Source organism: Amblyraja radiata, chromosome 18, assembly GCF_010909765.2.
Source record: "Amblyraja radiata isolate CabotCenter1 chromosome 18, sAmbRad1.1.pri, whole genome shotgun sequence".
Classification (NCBI taxonomy): Eukaryota; Metazoa; Chordata; class Chondrichthyes; order Rajiformes; family Rajidae; genus Amblyraja; species Amblyraja radiata.
Genome location: NC_045973.1, coordinates 46,111,258 through 46,130,446, shown reverse-complemented (window position 1 = coordinate 46,130,446; position 19,189 = coordinate 46,111,258). Strand labels below are relative to the sequence as shown.

Genomic DNA, 19,189 nt, shown 5'->3' with positions numbered 1-19,189 from the left:
AAATAAAATGTATTATTATTATTATAAGGTGGGGCAAAAATCGTAGCGCTATTATGTACCATTTTTCCGCAAATAGAGGTACAAGATCAAACCTGCAAACAAACTAGATGAAAGTTTTAGTTATATATAGATTTCATATTTCCATAATTTATCCTTTTTTTGCTTTTCTATTACAATGGATTTGTGCCTTGGGACTTGTCTAAAGAAGAGACTTCTATAGATACATTTGTATTTATAAATCATGATTGTGGTAACATCTGTTGGGATAATTGAGACAATAAACAGTTAGAATTTGTCTTCATGCCTTGAGGACTCAGTTGGTGCATTAATGGGTGAGTAAATCTGGGGAAAGCATTGAGCCAACAGAGATTCCAGCATTCTTTTCAATGTGAGCAATTTGCCATGGGCATGGCACAAGAGGTTAAGCAACACCTCTGGAACTGCATCCCTGCTAGACATCAAGACAAACAAGGAGAGACATAGATAAACATTACTAAAGCAGATGGCAAAGAAGAAGAAACATGCTTATTTACTGCTTTAAACAAATTCTGAGTTTGTTTAGGTGTTAAAGGAAAGTGATATCAATCCCAATTAGCAATTGCATCTGATTCTTGGTTTCAGGGTGAAATGATTTTTTTTCAACTTTACATATTGATCACATATGGCAATTTTTAGAAATAAGACACAACATGTAGCAGAGTGTGGTCAACTTTGCCTGGTTGAATTTACCATAAAAATAGGTGTCTTAAAATATAGCAGTGATTTCCTTTTCTACTGATAAGGTAAAAAAACCCTACTCTTTCACCTTCCTGATAACAAATCTTAAACCTTACATAGGACTTGCCACCATTGCTTCACGAAGGCAGCATACCCACCATCCATGTCATGACCTGTTCTAGGGTAGGAGGAACAGAAGCCTAAAGTTCCTCACCACAGGTTCAGGAACAGCTCCTTACCTAGTTTTGATCATCCCGACGATAGAGCCTGTACATCTGGCCGTAAGTAGCGGCGACTACGGAGGGTATATGGCCCCGACCACGGATGAACAAAGGAGGAGGACTGGCTGAATTTTGTTGCCTTCCACCACAGTGAAGAATGCTGTGGTGAATGATTGTGTTAAATTCTATTGTGTATTGTGTGTTCTTTTTTAAAGTCTATCACTGCTGGCAAATTCATTTCACTGCACCATCGGGTGCATGTGACAAATAAATTTGACTTTGACTTTGACTTACCTATAACTAGCTTACACTGAGCTGCACAACCCTAATTTCACCTCAGCAACAGACCTCTGCGAACCACCTCTTACACAACCGTGGTCTAGTTTTCCAATTATGTATTTTTGCACCAATGTCTTTTTTATGCTGTCTTTTTCTGTTTACTCTCTTGCAGAAATTCTGCACTTTATATATCTTTTATGTTTCTGTGTGTTGTCTGTCTCCGCCTGTGATGCTGCTACAAGCACGATTGATTCATTGTACCTGTACCTCACTGTACGTGCAAATTGGCAGCAAATTGCACTTGAACTTGAACAAAAGGAGTTAGTACAGATTTTGACGGGTAAAATGCCTATGAATTAAATATTAGTTTAGAATATAGTTCATGGCAGAGTTTCTCCTACTCAAAAAGGGAGAAATTTACAACTTTTTCCATAAATGTGGTTTGAATCAGTGAAGATCATCTGAAATTATTAAGCTTGACATATATTCCAAGTTAATGAATGATTTGTTCTGATTCAATTATGTGTTTGTGGTGGTTTAGAAATTATGATTTGTTCTAATGTGAAAAATATAAAAAGTTACTTTGTGCATTATTAATACCAATGTCTATCTTCTTAACTGGAATATGGCCATTGTTCATCAATGGTTAACGGTTTACTTGAAACATTACAACTATTCAAGACTTGCATGAGCAAACTTCAGGTTGCCGAGAAGGATTATTATCTTAAATTTTATTTGTTAACATTTGGTGGAGGTGCTTGTGATTTTAATTATCAAGATGTCTGCACAGAATTTAACACAAGAATAGGTGTCTTAAAATATAGCAGTGATTTCCTCTTCTACTGAGAGTAATAAAAACCTACCCTTTTACCTCCCTAATAAGAAACTTTAAACTATACCGCAACCAGTATCTGCATCATTATTGCTATCACTCTGTATTTGAAGTTCAACTCTGATTCATGATTGACCATGATGTAACCAATATTTCATGATTCTGTTACACTTTGCCAACAAGTTATGCATCTAACATATATTTAAGATGCACTGCAGCCCTCCTTTCAGTGTATTTGTCACGAGTCTGAAGAAGGGTCTCGACCTGAAACGTCACCCATTCCTTCTCTCCAGAGATGCTGCCTGTCCTGCTGAGTTACTCCAGCATTTGGTGTCTACCTTCGATTTAAACCAGCATCAGCAGTTCTTTCCTACACATGCCTGTTCAAAGGTTTCAAAGGTCTTTTATTGTCACATGTACCAATTAAGGTACAGTGATATGCAAATTACCATATAGCCATACGGAAAAATAAGCAACAAAACACAAAACTACATAAAAGTCCACCACACCAAACATAAACATCCACCACAGTGGATTCCCCACATTCCTCACTGATGGAAGGCAAAAAAATCCAAACTTCTTCCTCTTTATTCTCCCGCGGTTGGGGCAGTCGATCCATCCGTCGGGGCGATCGAAGCTCCCGTGTTGGGGCGGCCAAAGTTCCCGCGTCAGGGTGGTCGAAGCTCCTGCGGCTTGGAATTCCCGAAGTCGCTCTGACCAGAGACCGCAAGTTCCGTGATGTTAAGTCTGCAAGCACCTACGGTTGGAGCTCTGAGGTCGATCCCTGACGATGGGATCACGGGCGCTGCGATGTTAACGTCCTGTAGATCTCAAGAGGGTCTCCAGCAAAGGCCGCCAACTGCTGAATGTTAGCCGCAGTGTGGACGGAAATACGGTACGGAAAAAATCGCATTTCCTTCGAGGTAAGAGATTAGAAAAAGTTTTCCCCAACCACCCCCCACCTAAAACAAGCTAAAGAACACTAAAAACATATTTAACACATACTATTAAAACACAAAGAACGAAGGGACAGACAGACTGTTGGCGAGGCAGCCATTGATAGAGCCATCTGGTGCCTAGTGTTTGTTGAGTAAACCTTTTCTGAATTGCTTACCAGATATTAATATTTTTTTCCAAACTAAGGAGACTATACTCTAGATCTGGTCTCACATGCCCTATCTCCCTGAAGCAGAACACCCCTTGCTTTTATGTCCATTTCCCCAGTCACTGAAGAATAAAAATCTATTCATTTCTCAATTAGTTTCTACGCCAGTGGTTTAAATCTTCGGTTTAAACCAGCATCTGCAGTTCCTTTCTACACACATTTGCATTCCTTTGGTCCACTTGCTCCTGTTCTCTGGCAGTATCACACAAGTATTTTGACACAGTACTGTAAATTTAACAAAGACTCTTTTCAACTTGCATGTCTTTGATAGTCTTGTTAACAGCAGAACAGTGCACAAGAAGTTGTACTACACACATTTGCTCCAGATTTAAAGATTATGTTTACAAGCAACATTCTGAGGAATTACTTTAATGGCAGTGAGGAGATTAGACCAAAGTATGATCTTTTCACTGTAATCCAGGAAAATAATTCCTATAAAGTTTGTTTTGTGCCAGATTTACCAATGTAACTGAGAATTAATTAAACCTTCAGACACTATGTTGTCAAGGAAGTTGTGAAAGCTATTCATATGAAATGTTACTCAATTTAGTTGATTGCTAACCTAGATTGGAAATGTAAAGCCAAATAAAATGAATGAATAGGCAAAATATTGATGGCGTACAGTATATGGTCGTCTGATCTTATGAATAGGTTGCCATGGCTTCAATGACTATTGAGAATATCAAACTGTACAGTTCCCTAAAAAGAAACATCAGTCATGAAGAAAATGTTTTTGGATTTCTATTTGATAAAGGCCAAATCCCTTTCAATGTAACAGTTTAAACTGTTACACTCAATTAATTATGTTTGATCACTTACATTATGCCACATGCTGCACTATTTAACATAAACTAACTAAATGCAAGTTGACTAAAAATGTGCTATATAAATAAAGAAATTAATTAAATTAAACAGTCTTGCAGTTTACCATATGTGCCTTTGTTGTCTCACTTGGATTGAATACCCCTTCTCCATCATTGTAAGCAACATGGTCACAAATGTAACTGCATTAAATAGTTGTGTGGAAATAGATGCATGTTTTGCTATTGATGTTTTAATTACTTATTAATTAATGGTTCACTTTCACAATTTACTATCATGTTTTAATAACTATCAGGCCTATCTTTTTACCCAATTTACATATTTCTGATTGAGATGGTGTAACCATTCAGTTGCTGTTGAGACTTTGAGATTGTTCGGAATTGTTTTCCACATTGGAAACCATCCATGAACATCACACCCACTGTATCACTTTCCCTGTGTTTGCCTTCTTCCCACCACTCTTTCCCAATCCCATTGCCATTTCCTTTAATTGATTTTCTAAGGCTACCCAGGCCACTCACCCAACAGGTTACTCACCCAACAGGTTACACACCCAACAAGTTACTCACCCAACAACCCAAAACATATAACCACAGATAACGATACAGAGCTTGCTGCATTTCCCTTCATTGTATTCTGTTGTGAAGCCATTGTTTTTCTTGATCTCTTGACAAGTACCATTATCGGGACGGAACCTGGGTCTGTCAGGCAGCATCTCTACTGCTGCACCACCGTGCTACCCTCATAGAACCTAAATATGATCAGACAATGACACAGAGCTTGGACTCCATCATGTTGGAGTTTAGAATAAAGTTATACCCACCTGTCCTATCATCAAATCAACATTTGTGAGTTTGCTTAAGTTTTGCTTGAGTTTGAAGGCTTTTAATAATGTTGGTAATCCTAGGACTTAATCACGTCACATATCGCACCTGGTCTGTATATTTCACAACTTTTGTTGCATGCAGCCAAAACTTGCTTCATTATCTGAAGGTACACAAAATTGCTGGGGAAACTCAGCGGGTGCAGCAGCATCTATGGAGCGAAGGAAATAGGCGACGTTTCGGCCGAAACCCTTCATTATCTGAATCCTTCTTTAATGGGGGAATGTTTTTTTGCTCAGCTACTTCATTGACTGTAAAGTGGATTTTTTCTTCTTTCATGGATTTCGTGCTGTTCTAATGTCCATTGAAATAAAGCAACCATGTCTGATTCTTAGGAAATAGGGACTGTGCATAAAGTCCTTCTGTAACATTAATTATTCCATGTCTTTCAAAGAAGTGTGGTGATTTCCGTCATGCAATATTTTCTAAAGTCAGTAAAGAAGTAAAAATAGCCTTGAACTGCTCTTGTGGAACTCTATGGATCAATGGGTCATTTTGTAATAATCAAAGTTCACGATAAATGAAGTGAACAGTGTTGCTTCAACACTATTTTCTTTCCATTGGACTTTGACAAGATCACAGTTTAACATTGATGCTGATGATATTTCCATTCTAAAGGTTTTTAAAATGTTTATGGTTCATCGAATCCAATCAACAATACCTTCACAAATTAGAACATGCAGGAATCTAATGCTTAGGAATATAAAGGCCAATGGTTTAATGTAACTTTCCATTGGCTGGCATTTTATCCGCCTTAAATTTAGGTACACTTCAATGTTTTGAGTAATTTAAAATTGATCTTGAGTTAACCCTCAGTTTGGTCATAAGCCACAGGAATAAAGTCTGTTATATATTTGCCACAGTGGGCTGGATTTCATTTGACCGAGCCTGCAGTTGTCTGTAGAGATATAAAGATGACAGAACATAAAAATTCCCAGTCGTTTAGTTTCACGGGAAATAAGTTAGTTTTTGTATTACAGCAAAACTCTGAGATGAAAAGGAAAATAACATGATTAATATGCCTTAAAATGCATGGATAAAGAAATAGTCCATAAATCTAAATAGACAATTTTTTTAAGAAGTGCTTTTCTACTAAATAAATCAATAATCATTGATTAACATCGAATCTCTTGTCCTAAATCATTAAAAATGTAATATATGATCCACGACGTTAACCACACTGATATAACCCAATGCTATTTACACAAAAGTTTAAAACTGCAATGACCAAGTCATAAATTATCAACAAGATGAATAAAGTTTGCATTTCTTTTAAAAGATGGAATAATTATTTGCATGTTTAATGTTTGAAAACCCAAATTGTTGGGAAGATGCAGAGAATTTGAGAATGGTAAAAGTGAGATCAGGTACCTATATCGTGGAAGCTTACTGGTTTGGGCAGGAAAAGTAAGATGGAACAGTGATAGCTCCAAAGCAGATCTAAATGGTAAAAGATTAATTACAGTGTATTTATAGTCCAAATCATGCATTAATTTGCATTATTAATGTTCCTTAACATTTTAGGATCTTGTATCAAGACTGCATGCTATGAAATCAAGTACAGTTCTCCAAAAGTAGGTCTATTTCTCTGTTGTAAGAAATACCACAGATATTTTTTGAAAAGAAATGCACATGAGAATAAGTAATGTGGACATTTTATTGCAAAGCTAGGGATAACTCTAATAATAAATACACTCCGATGTAAACTGATTGGAATTACATTAATCATTTAACTTTTCATTTGAAAGTACATTTATATCTCAAGGTTTAATTCTAATGTCTTTACAAATCACACTAGCCTGAGTGCATCGATTCAATGTTGCCTGTTGGGCGACCTTGTTATTAAAGAGCTTGGAGGCAGGGTGATTGTGGCCTAATGTATAGCAGACTCCATCTACTCGAAGGTTAGGTAACATTGGAACAGGACCTTAGAGACAGTCAAACTTGAACAAGAACATGAAAGCAAAATATTGAATATGCTGAAATCAAATAGAAAAATAAATGGCTGCAAATACCCAAGAAATCAGGCACCATCTGTGGAGAGAGAGAAACAGAGTTAAAGTTTCAAGTTGATAATCTAACTAACCACATTACAACACTGGGAACTCAATAATTTCAGATATCCAGTTTTTCTAGTTCATATCAGAACTGGCCAGTTCTGTTGAAAGATAATCAACTTGTAATATTAACTTAATTGTTCTCTCTCAATAGATATTGCTTGAATGATTGAGTATTTTTAGCTCTCTGCACAATTTCAGATTTCCAGTAACTACAGTGTTATGCAAGTTGTAGGTTTGTGTTTTATGTCTTCCTTATTCCTATTGCCTTCTAATTACATCTCTTCCAGACAGACAAGCTGAGGACAGGACAGAAAAGTAGAATTGAGCTCAATGATAAGACCAACTCTAATTTTATTACATAGCGGAGCAAGCTTGATGGGTTTAATACCCAGACCCTCTCCTGGTTATGCTTTCTTATAACAATGTTTGGCAGAACAATAGAAGATAACTTATATTTTGATAATCAAATAATGAGCTGCCCCAAACACCTTGCTAATGGTTGATGCTGGTGAAATTAAATTGATAGAAGTCATTTCAAATCAACTCAAGTTTGCCATATGCACATGTGTGGTGAGGTACAGGCACAAAGACAATATTGCCTCCACCAGCATCATAGCCACATAGACTCATACAATACACAAAATACATATTATACATAAATTATACAAGACAGTGATAAGATAAAAAGCGCAAAACAAGATATTAGCGCAAATAGTAAAACGTGGTCTCTGGTTGTGCAAACGATGGCCCATAGTATTCGTTGTTGAGCTAAAATTAAGGTGGTGCATGTAGGTTCTAGAATCAGATGGTTGTAGGAAAGTAGTTGCTTCTGAACCTGGTTTTGTGGAACTTCAGGCGTCCTGCCTGATGGTAGCAGCGAGAAAAGGGCAAGGCCCAGATCGTGGGGATCCTCGATGATAGATGCCACCTTCATTAGGCAGTGCCCATGTCAAAGGTGAGGAACTTTCAAAGGTGAGAAGGGCTGTGAGTCCATCACTCTCTGCAGCCTCCTGCATACCTGTGCATTGAAATTGCCAGAACATGATGCAAGCAGCTAGGATACTCCCGACAGCGCATCTGTGGAGGTTTGTTTAAGTATTTAGTGATGTGCCGAATCTCCTTAAACTTCTCAGAATGTATAAACACTGACATGCCTTGTTCATGCTTACATCTTTGTGCTGGGCCCAGGACAGGTCATCTGAGATGTTAATGCTCAGGAATTAGAAGCTGCTAACCGTCTCCATCGCCGATCCACTAATGAAAACTGGTATGTGGATTCCGTGAAGAAGCCCCGCCAGTCCGCATTCGCGTCATATCGTCGTTCGCATGTCAAAGCATCGCTCCTGCCATTGGTAAGTTTAAACCTACAGGTAAGTTTTTATTACTTACCAGGTTTGATTTTCGTGCGGGAACCTCTCTTCACAGAGGTATCCTGCTAGATTTGTGGCGAAGTCCGGCGAGTGAACCGGCTATGGGCTGTGGGGAGACCCCGGTTCCGACCATGGAAGCGGATAGTCGGCTGATGTCGGGTTCGCGGTACCAGCCACTGACAAAGCGGTCAGTGGTTTCCAGCCTGCTGTGGTTCCCGGGGACGGGCAAATCAAGCAGGAAGGCGGTATCACTGCCAGAGTCGCTGACAGTGCAGTCAGCGGCTCACAGACATATCGTCGTTCGCAGTGGTCCCCAGGCATAGGGTGAAACCACCAATACATCGATCAGCCCTATTGAACTCAGACGAGTCGGGCTGCAAGGATTCCCCTTCAGAAATAAGTATGTGTTTGGATGGATTCTGTTGTCATTTAACCCTTCGCAGGTGAAGCACCACACTACAAAATTGAATTTGGACATGCATTCCCCGAGCTGAGGACACCATGCCCGGTCAGGTCACCTCAGACACCGGATCTGTAATAGCGCGGGCCTATGGGACAGGCCGTGCCAGCAGCGCCTAGGACAGGGCTGCTTAATGTCTCCCTGTTGGAGGGGGAGACCATCACGGGTCAGTGTAATTCTGACGCCGAGTCTGAGGGTATAGCCGTGGAGCATACCCCAAGGGATGAAGGGCAAGTGTCAGAGGTATCATTTCCTGACAACAAAGTTGCCATCCCAACAGTATGTTCCATCCTGGTATAGGTCCATTGGGGGCCGTATCAGCGCAGGTATCCTCAGGGGCCTGCGGCAGCACCTGTTTCAGGGCTGCCTACGAATCGCCCTCTCTAACGAGGGGAGTGCGAAAGGTCAGATGTAACTGACTTCAGATTCTAAAGATGTCCGTGGAACATACTGGAGCACGTGTGTGCTGGCAGTGAACAGCGCTATCAGGGGGATATGAGAGCCAGCTGCTGAATCTTCTATTCAGGTAAGGTCTATTCAACAGGAAAAATCTGGCGGACAAAGCAAAAGCTGTCGGACCAATCAAGACCAAAGGCGGGCAAAGGTTCATCGTTTCAGAACGCACCCCATGCCTTCATCGGCAGTAAGCGGTTCACTGAAGCTGGTGGCAGCATGACAGCTGGGCACAGATTCCACGCACCCTACCAGTCCTACTCAACAAGGTGGGTCTGGCACTTCCGAAACGTGGGTAAGTGGACCACTCACAAGTTGGTCATATTTAGAACTTGTTTGTACAGCACACAAAGGATAAAGGCATTGTCATCTGCTTCGAGGCATCTAACCATGTAAAACTGCACAATACTAGCATTCCAAGCAAGTTTGGAATTAGGGCCAGAATTGTCGTTTTCAAGACAGGCTCGGAAATCGGGCCAGAGTTATCGTGCGAAGTACTCATGGAATGATGGCAGGAGTGGCCTGTTCATTATGAAAAATGGAGAATGTCGTTTAACTCGCATATGAATTTTCCGAATAGGAAACTTCTTTACTGACTAACAACGGATTCATAAGGGTCTCAAAGATCCATTCTATGCAGTTCCCAATACAGGGATCATCGGAGACATTGGAAATTATCAAAAGGCAATGATAACTGTACTAATAACAATAAAACATTGCAAAATGGGATAAACTATTTCCCCAGGTTATTTAATTAGTAAAATCAGTGTTTGGACTCAGAGTTCAAAAACACTTGTTATGTCTTGTCTGGATGATATTCTAACACTGTATTTTGTTAAAATCACCTGTTTCAGCCTCAAACTATATTTGAGAAATTGGGCTAATCCTTCCAGTTAACTTTAAGTTGTTACCAAATAGACTTGTTGGTCATTGGGATTTACCTTTAACTATTAATTAGCCTATGACTCCGCCTTGTGGCACGAGATTGGAGTTAATAGAAATCTGTTATTAAGCTGAATTCTATTCATCAAGAGTAATTGGCAATATAGTAGCTGTGATTCAGCTGTGCAAGTCGGGGAACTGACATCTTGCAAAGTAGCAACCTCTCAAATGACATGTAGGTCATTGTTAACAGGCTTATGCTATCTCCAGCTGAAGCTACAATAATGAACAAACAGTATTCAGCAATGCTCCAGTAGTTTGGTCAGTCGAATTTCAGTTATTTTACAAACTGATGCTAAGTGGTCTAAGATGGAAAATTGCAAATGTCATCTCTAGTTAGAGGTGGAGGAGATTTGCATGAGTTGCCAATTCTTCAGTTGTTGGTATCAACTAGCTATAGACACTAGACGCATCCCATGGGTAAAGGGCTATTGAGCGAATACATAATCTACAAGCTCAACTTCAAGTTGATACACTACAGTGGTGGCATATGTTAGTCACATGGCAATCAAGTAAATGTATCCTGTAATATTTACCTAATTTCCTTTGCCACTGGTGTATCATCAAGTTCAGATACATGACAACACAGAATAATGAAGAAGAAGGGTTTCGGCCCGAAACGTCGCCTATTTCCTTCGCTCCATAGATGCTGCTGCACCCGCTGAGTTTCCCCAGCAATTGTGTGTACCTTCGATATTCCCGCATCTGCAGTTCCCTTTTGAACACAGAATAAGTGTTGGATCACAAAGTATTTATGAAAGTATGGTTCAATGGAACACCGAATATCAACATGTTGGTTCATGCTTTATCACTGATTACAAAAATATGTGGCATAACAGTGGTGAGAGATACATTCTCGCTACAAGAAGGAGGAATGTTCTTTTATGTCTTCCTCCATTTTGCCTCATCAGTCGGGTTTGAAATAAAGTTAGCAAGATCTCGCTTTAGTTTTCGTACTGTATGACAGGCTATGCAGCCATGCTTCCCGCTTCCGTCAGGCATAATAATACAACCATTCTAAAGAACGAAAACTTTGCTGGTTCAAACTGTGGTTCAGGAAACCAGCCTCTGCATAATAAAACAATTATTGGCTTACACATTCTGAATGGACTGCCTTACGGCTCAGATTGTCACATCAATCCAAGGGTGTGCTCACTGCAGAGTGCAGGGATAGCACCAAAAAAGCAGTACATTTCGTATTGAGGAGGTCGGAAACGGTTTGTTTAATGTTAATGTTTCCTTTAATACGGTACAGATTACTGATGTCTTCCAGTTCATGCTTAAATGGTCTTTTGACAATAATTCAGTTATAGGGCCATTAACTGTGCCCAACATGCCTTCCCATCATATTAGCTGCAGCAAATGGGACCCACTCTGTCGGGTTTCAACCCCGGATATCGAGTTTGTAAAAGATATCTTTAACACAAGTTCTCCCATTACAAGTATAGGCAGTATTGGATATTGACAGTGTGTTAACAATACTTCACCAGGGGGCTCCAGCTACATCCTTAGTCATGTCACTAGTATCGCGCAACGAGGGCTGACATTTCAAAAGCTGAGGTTAGATAGGATGGAAGTGGCTGCAGATGCCATTACGTTTTACATTTCTGGTCTACACAAGCAGAGCAGACCAGGGGTGACAGGGTTAAGATAATATTTCGGCATACCCCACTGACTCACGTCTATGTGTATGGGTACGCTTGCTATATTATATCGAGGACACCAGAACCCTAAAAGGTGTGGAATCAGCATTGTTTATTAGCCACAAACAACCACACAAGAAAAGGTCGGTTCAGACTATTTCAAGGTGGCTGAAGCAGGTTCTGGTTTATGCGGGTATTAACACTACCAATTTTACATCTCATTCCACCAGGGCGGCATCAACGTCAGCGGCCAGGGCAATGGACATTCTCATCGACCATCTCATCGCGGCCGCAGGATAGTCAAGTAAATTAATTTTCGAACATTTTTTTTACCATAGGCCGATTGCCGACCCAGGGCTATTTGCCCTTTCTGTTTTGAGTTCAATTTTAGCCTCCCCTGAGATAGACGGGTTGCTATTGATTTATTTATTAACGTAAACCATTAATACATAGAAACATAGACATAGAAATTAGGTGCAGGAGTAGGCCATTCGGCCCTTCGAGCCTGCACCGCCATTCAATATGATCATGGCTGATCATCCAACTCAGTATCCTGTACCTGCCTTCTCTCCATACCCCCTGATCCCTTTAGCCACAAGGGCCACATCTAACTCCCTCTTAAATATAGCCAATGAACTGGCCTCAACTACCTTCTGTGGCAGAGAATTCAACGTTTAAATCAATGTCATGGTTAATGCATTGTTGATTATTCACTCATCCTGAGTCAATCGATGCAGTGAGACGCTGGGTTTTGAATCTACGGCATGAAATCACAGAGCTTTGAACTCTTCACGGAATCACTCACGTGACTCCGAAATAAAATAGTAAGATTAAACGAGAACTTACCAGTTTGAAGTTTGATCTTTATTTTATGAGGAGTTGCTTTGGTGATTACGTGCCCTCCACTCCCAACCCTCTCTCACAAAGTCATCTGGTAGTTCTCAAGTTTCTGATCTTACTATGTTATTTCAATTATTGTTACTTCAAACTGGTAAGTTCTCGTTTAATCTTACTATTTTCCCTTACTGAAGTCAATGATTAATTCCTTGGTTTTGTTGACGTTGTTTGAACTTGTGTTGCAGCACAATTGTTCTATCTCTCTTCTGTGCCTGGACTCATCACCACCCGTGACTTGGCCAATAACTGTGCTGTCATTGGCAAACTTACAGATGGCGGATACAACAACTTGATTTAAACGTGTAGTCTTATTTATTTCTGAAAGGTAGGTCCATGATAGATTGTCTGAAAGAAGGAGGACATAAGGGCAGAATTGACTGTTATTACAACAGCCACTGACTGTTAGTAACAGCTGTCACACCCCTTGGCTGGCTTTCTATTAACTCAGTGATTGTATTAAAAAGTCCATGTGAGAATTGCCAGAAATATTAGACACTGCTATTCCTTATTCCAAGGATAAAAAATAATGAATGTTAAATGTTACTTTTCAGTGCCTTGCACTTGAAGCAAAACTAGTTTACAAATGCATACAATCAATACACTTACACCAAGATTTTGATATCGGAAGCAATAATGAAGATTCTGGTTCAGAAAGGATCCTAGTTCCTCACATAGAAACAGTTATTTCTAAGAGATTTTATATTTTTGAATAAAATTTCTTATTTTCCATTTATCATTTAAGAATGTTTTAACTATTCTAAATTGTTGTGACATCTTTAATAACTGCTCCAAATATTACATCCTCCAAATGTTTTAATTTATGATGCTTGTGACAAATAGTAATAACATTAATATATTAAACAACAATATTAAGAGATGCAGCATTATAAATCTGCTGAAGTTTCTAAGTCTTATGACAAACTTATATTTACACAAAAAGTGCATAATTTTTGTAGGTTTACTACTTTTCACAAAGGTCATCTTGCCTTTTGTTATGATAACATGCTGATTCTGATTCATTGCTGTTCCTTAGATTTGTACAGGAGCTTGGTGAGATATTAAGAGATGTATTGTGGGAGTAAGGTAATCGGGAAGAAGAATAGTGTTGAATATATGGATGATACACTGAGGATTGTGATTCCTTTAAGTTAAAAGTTTATATCAGAAAGGCTTGTTGAGCCATTGGTCTTTCCTATGTATCACTTCTGAACATCGTTATGGTTTACTGTGCAGTGCAGATGAATTCTTAAGCAAATTACTCATATTTGGATAGCTCAGCCGACCTTTTAATGCTTTAACTGGAAGCAACTAGCTAGGCTTACAAACCTGTACTTCTGAATTGTTTTGCTATCTTTAACACTTAACATTTTAGAACTATTATTTGCTTTAAATTATTTTGTTAACATTTTATAAATGCAGATTCTTTAAACTACATACATTCCAACTTTTTATTTTGCTGTTCCATTTGTTGACGTGTTATCTTTTATAGCTGGATTAATTTGGATGAATATGTCTAAAAACATGGAAGTGAAAATTACATTTCAAGTCAAGGATGCAATGTTGAATATGATAATTATTCTACTTTCGGTAATAATAAGGCAAAGATAAAAATTTCAAAACTAAACCAGTCAATGTAATAATATGAAATAGCATGACACTATTGTTTTTGAAAATGGAAAGATGGAAGATTAAAAATGGTTAATAATTGGAAATAGGAGGGGATAGGATGATTAAAATAAAACTGTGAGGAAACTTTACTCAACTGTAAATAGTCTTAAAGTCTCCCGGGATTGATTGGATAACATATGATGAGCGCTTAACAGCTCGGAGCCTGTACTTGCTGGAATTTAGAATGATGAGGGGGAAATCTCATTAAAACTTATAGAATAATAAAATGTTGATATTCAGTCCTAATAATTATTTATGTGATTCACCATTCAACTTTATTTATAATTGTATAATTATAATGCTCTTGTGAAGTTTCTTGGGATGTTTTATTATGTAGATGGTATGCTATCAAAGCTTGTCCTTGTTTGTTGCTAGCCATATAAAAACATGTTGTGAGAAGATAGATGTGATCTGAAATCTGTAATCCAGCTATTCAATTGGTCTTCATTGTTAGAAATTACCTATTTTATTATTTATGTAACCACCGAGCCATGTTATTGTTTGTTTCCTTAACAAATCATTGCCCTTGGCGTCAATAACCAGAGAATGACACACAGGCGCAACTAGAAGAGCTGCTGTCTTACAGTTCAACCTGGATTTACTTGGAACCTCTGGTGTGCCTGTGTATGACCTGCAGTTGCATGATCCTCTCTATAGGATTGACTAAAACATGGTATCTCAGAAAGTACCTAACAGAAGTGGAAATGTCTTCTTCATTTTCTAGGGCCATTTCCAGTGGAGCTTGAACCCATAATCTTCAGAAACAGAGGTTGCAATGCCATTACCAAAACTTACTTAACAACTAAATGGACTAATACAGAGGTAATTGATTACCTTGCCAAAATGAAAATCAATTAATTCATGTAACTAAAGATCAGTAAGTCATGGCAGTGGATCTATTATTCAGCAATGAACATGCACTGATAAGTAACTCAGTACTGAAAGAATGACTTTGCGCTCCAGCAATCATGAAGCAGTTAGATTTTGTAACAGGAAGTGTCAGAAATAACAAGAAAGGGTTATGGACTTTAGAAGTAGAATGAAGACAGACAAGTTGAGTAATTTTTACAACAGAATGGAAACTAACACTAACTTTTTTTCCCTATGAATAAATATTTGGAGCAGAGGAAGATAAAGAGCTATGTGAAGAAGAAATATTGGGATTAGATTTGCATTATTCTTCAAGAAAGGGAAGAATAATGCAAAACTAAGTGAGGAAATCTTTCTCAACTGTAAATTGTCTTAAAGTCGTTCTTTCATTAACATTTTTATAGAAAGTCTCATCAGAAAGAAAATTGGTAAAAGGGCAATTGTTAGGACTGAGTTGACATGGCATCTGGAAGGAGTAAGCTTAACACCTTCTTCTGTCCTGTGTTTTGTACTCTTGTATTTATTTAAAGTAAATTATGTTAACTCATGAGCAATTCCTCTTACATTGCCTCTGGTCACATTGTGATAAATTTAGTTAATAAAATGTGATGCAGTTAAAAATGACAGGTTTACATATATAAGGAGGGAGAGTAAATTGTGGTTAATTCAGAATCAAAATGTTAAAGGAAGTTTACACATAGGTAGGAGATTTTAGTGGTAATAAATTCTAATATTTGAAATAAAACTAAATATGGCATCATGGATGCCTCGAAATACTGAAAGCATTGGGAACTGAGGACAAGAGTTGTATTTCACACAGAGCAATATAGAGATGGTTGTTGTGATCAAGCAAATCATCTTCAGAATATTGTTGCCAATGTTCCTCAGGACTGTGCCTCATGCCCAGCATTCTTCAACTGTTTCATTAATGACTTTTTATCCAACAGATTCATCGATGATTTACTCTGTTCTCTATCTTATTTTTAGTTATGTCTTATTTTATGTTTAGTTATGTCATTTTTATTTATGTGTATCGCTGCTGGCAAATTCATTTCACTGCACCTTCGGGTGCATGTGACGAATAAGATTGACTTTGACTTTAATCTCTCAGTAAATAAAGCAATATTTTTTCTTGTGCAGCGAAACCTGGATGTGGATGATCATTGGTAACAAAAAAACAAAAAAAAACAAAACAAGTGTTAGGCAACAACTATTGCTAATAAAAGGGAGGCGATGGAATACCTTTTATTTGATGGGATGCTTGGAGCGCTAGCAATACAGAAAGAGAGTTTATAACCGTCCTGGACAAAGCAGTATACAGCTTGAGCAAGAAAAAAAAGGAAATCTGCTGTAGAGTCTCAGGAGGTCAGGGAGCATCTGTGGAGGGAAATGGACAGACAACATTTGAGGTTAAGACCCTTTATCTGGAATCTGGCTTAGCATTCTATGTGGCACTTTAGACATTCATTCCCTTCACCACCAGCTGCAGCGAGAGGCATCTACAAGATGAAATCCAGGAATTCATCAATGGTCCTTCAGCAGTACTTTACAGCTCCTGATCTCTAGTGCCCAGTATGCAAGGAAATGTAGGGAATGTGAACACGATTACTTGTAAGGTCCACTGTAAATGTAAGTGTGAAACGCACACCACCAGAATCAGGGCCAGTTTCTTCCCAATTGTTATCAGGCCTACCACAGCCAGAGAGCAGTGCTGAACTACTATCTATCTCTATGATGTCCCTCGGACTATACTTGACTGGACTTTGCTGGCTTTACCTTGCACTAAATGTTATTCCCTTATCATGTATCTACACACTAAATGGATTGATTGTAATCATGTATTGTCTTTCTGCTGACTGGTTAGCACACAATAAAAAGCTTTTCACTATACCTCGATACACATGACAATAAACTAAACTGAAACTGAATTGAATGGAAATGCAAACCAGCCTGACTTGACCTGCTGATTCTTTGCTGATGCTGGATCAAAATGCTGAACTTCTCTCCCTAGTCATCATCACCTAATTTGGGATGGACGGTAAATGTTGATGTGCCAAGGATAATAAAGATTGCAAAAGCATAATTTTTTTAAGATTGTTGTTTAAAAAAAGCCTATCTGAAAAAAAAACAAGTGTCTTGTTCATGAAATGATCATCTTACTGATGAAGGTTCTAAGTTGATAACTACCGTAATTTGTGGTAAGAATGAACAAAACTGGAAGGATAAGGTTTTCATTTTTCTAGAACAGTCAAACTCAGGCTGGATTTTACATTAAGGGAGACAGAGATATGGGAGACAGTCTGGGTGATTTTTGGAAAAGTGTCAGTTTTCAAATAATCTGCATCATTTCTTTTAATCTTGCAATCCTATACATTTGCAAGATTAAGCAAGATCAAGAGAAACATTCAACTGTAAAATAAATATTGCTACCCTGATCCAATTACTGAGTTCATTCTTGTTTAGAAATGACGTAAAATTAAAAGATTTTTACCATCTGGCCGATGTCCCGTTTGCCATAAAGGGCAATTTGAATACATGCAGTAAGCAAAATACCAAGTGAAGGCTATTGCAAGAAAACATCAATCCAATTGCCCAATCCTAAAATTGTGATTATTGACGGTTAGAATTTGCCAGCTTCTGGTGGAAGATTGGAGGAAGTGGACTTCAGACTCTTGATTATATAGGCCATTGGCTGGATGCGGAAACATTGCAATGAGTTTTATTTTAATGTACCGAGAAGCAAGGAGGAGGAAATGCGTGGGACCATCTGTTTGGAGGTTGGTAAGGGCAAGATACGAAAGTTCAGGGAAACAATCGCTGGAGAAATATTAATTATGACAGGGAAGAGGGTCAGAGGCTAGAAATGACACAATGATCACACAACAACTGATCATAATTTTCCTGAATCCCATTCAGAGTCTCAGAAGAGTTAATGCTGATGTTCAAACCTTTCACATTTGGGATTTGTTGAAACTATTGAAGGAGGAAATGCTCAATCTGTTTACCAGATTTATCCAGCTCAGAAATCAACACTTATTTCCACAATTAAATGTTTCTGTGAATCGCACAACAGTGATTTAATAAACCAACTAACTTGCAGTCTCTGAAATAAATGATAATCTCCGGAAGACGAAATGAGGATAACCTATGGATATTTCAAGAAATTTGAAGGCGTTGATTCTTAAAGTACAATCTTCGCCTGTGCATTGCCGCGCCATCACGTCTGTTCTCCCCCCGCCCCTCAATTACAGTAGTAATAGATGTTAGATACTTAACATCGCAAATTCTACCCGTTTTCATATAAAAATAATGTAATTCAGCCTGTGCTCTGTGAATGAAAACCAGATTGTTTCCAAACCCCAGCCTCTCTGGGTACGTAATGGAAAAATCTCAGTCACTTTCGCAGCAACTTGAACCTCTCCCGCAGACTAGTTTTTACTTGCTAAAAGTCTCCGTTGTTTTCCGCACTTAACGTGAAAGGATGAACATTAGACAAATAGATTCATCGATCTAATCGCAGGCAGAAATGCATTAGCCACTGGAGGCAAAGAGGGGGGAAAAAGACACAGACAATGATTAAACGGCCAATGTGATTTATATATTTACAGCAAAAAAGTTTATTTAAAAAAAAGTCAATTTGCAAAGAAGCGCATAACATTCGACTTTTCGCGTTCAACGTTTTATAAGGCATTGTGAGATAACGGATCGAGAGCTGCCTGCACCCTGACAAGTAAGTTTTTACTTTGGTTAAGTAGCAATGACTTTGTAAGGTGTTGGGCGTGCAGGCAGGAGCTCGAGCCCTGATTGGAATGCGACCCTGGAGCTCGCGCTTCCCCGAGCCCGCAGCCCCGGCCCGCGCCAGCCCGCCCGGACACCAGCCCCATTGCAGCCTCATTAAACCTCAAT

At 38.7% G+C, this 19,189-nt stretch overlaps 1 protein-coding gene across 1 annotated transcript in view; it reads left to right on the top strand.

Moving 5' to 3' along the window:
• Positions 1 to 18,698: 18,698 nt before the first annotated feature.
• LOC116983474 (plasma membrane calcium-transporting ATPase 2-like) overlaps positions 18,699 to 19,189 on the top strand; it is an 847,186-nt gene continuing 846,695 nt past the window's right edge. Inside the window, exon 1 of the mRNA XM_033037261.1 lies at positions 18,699 to 19,013. The gene's annotated coding sequence lies outside the window, so the exon portion shown is untranslated. The remainder of the gene's footprint in view (positions 19,014 to 19,189) is intronic.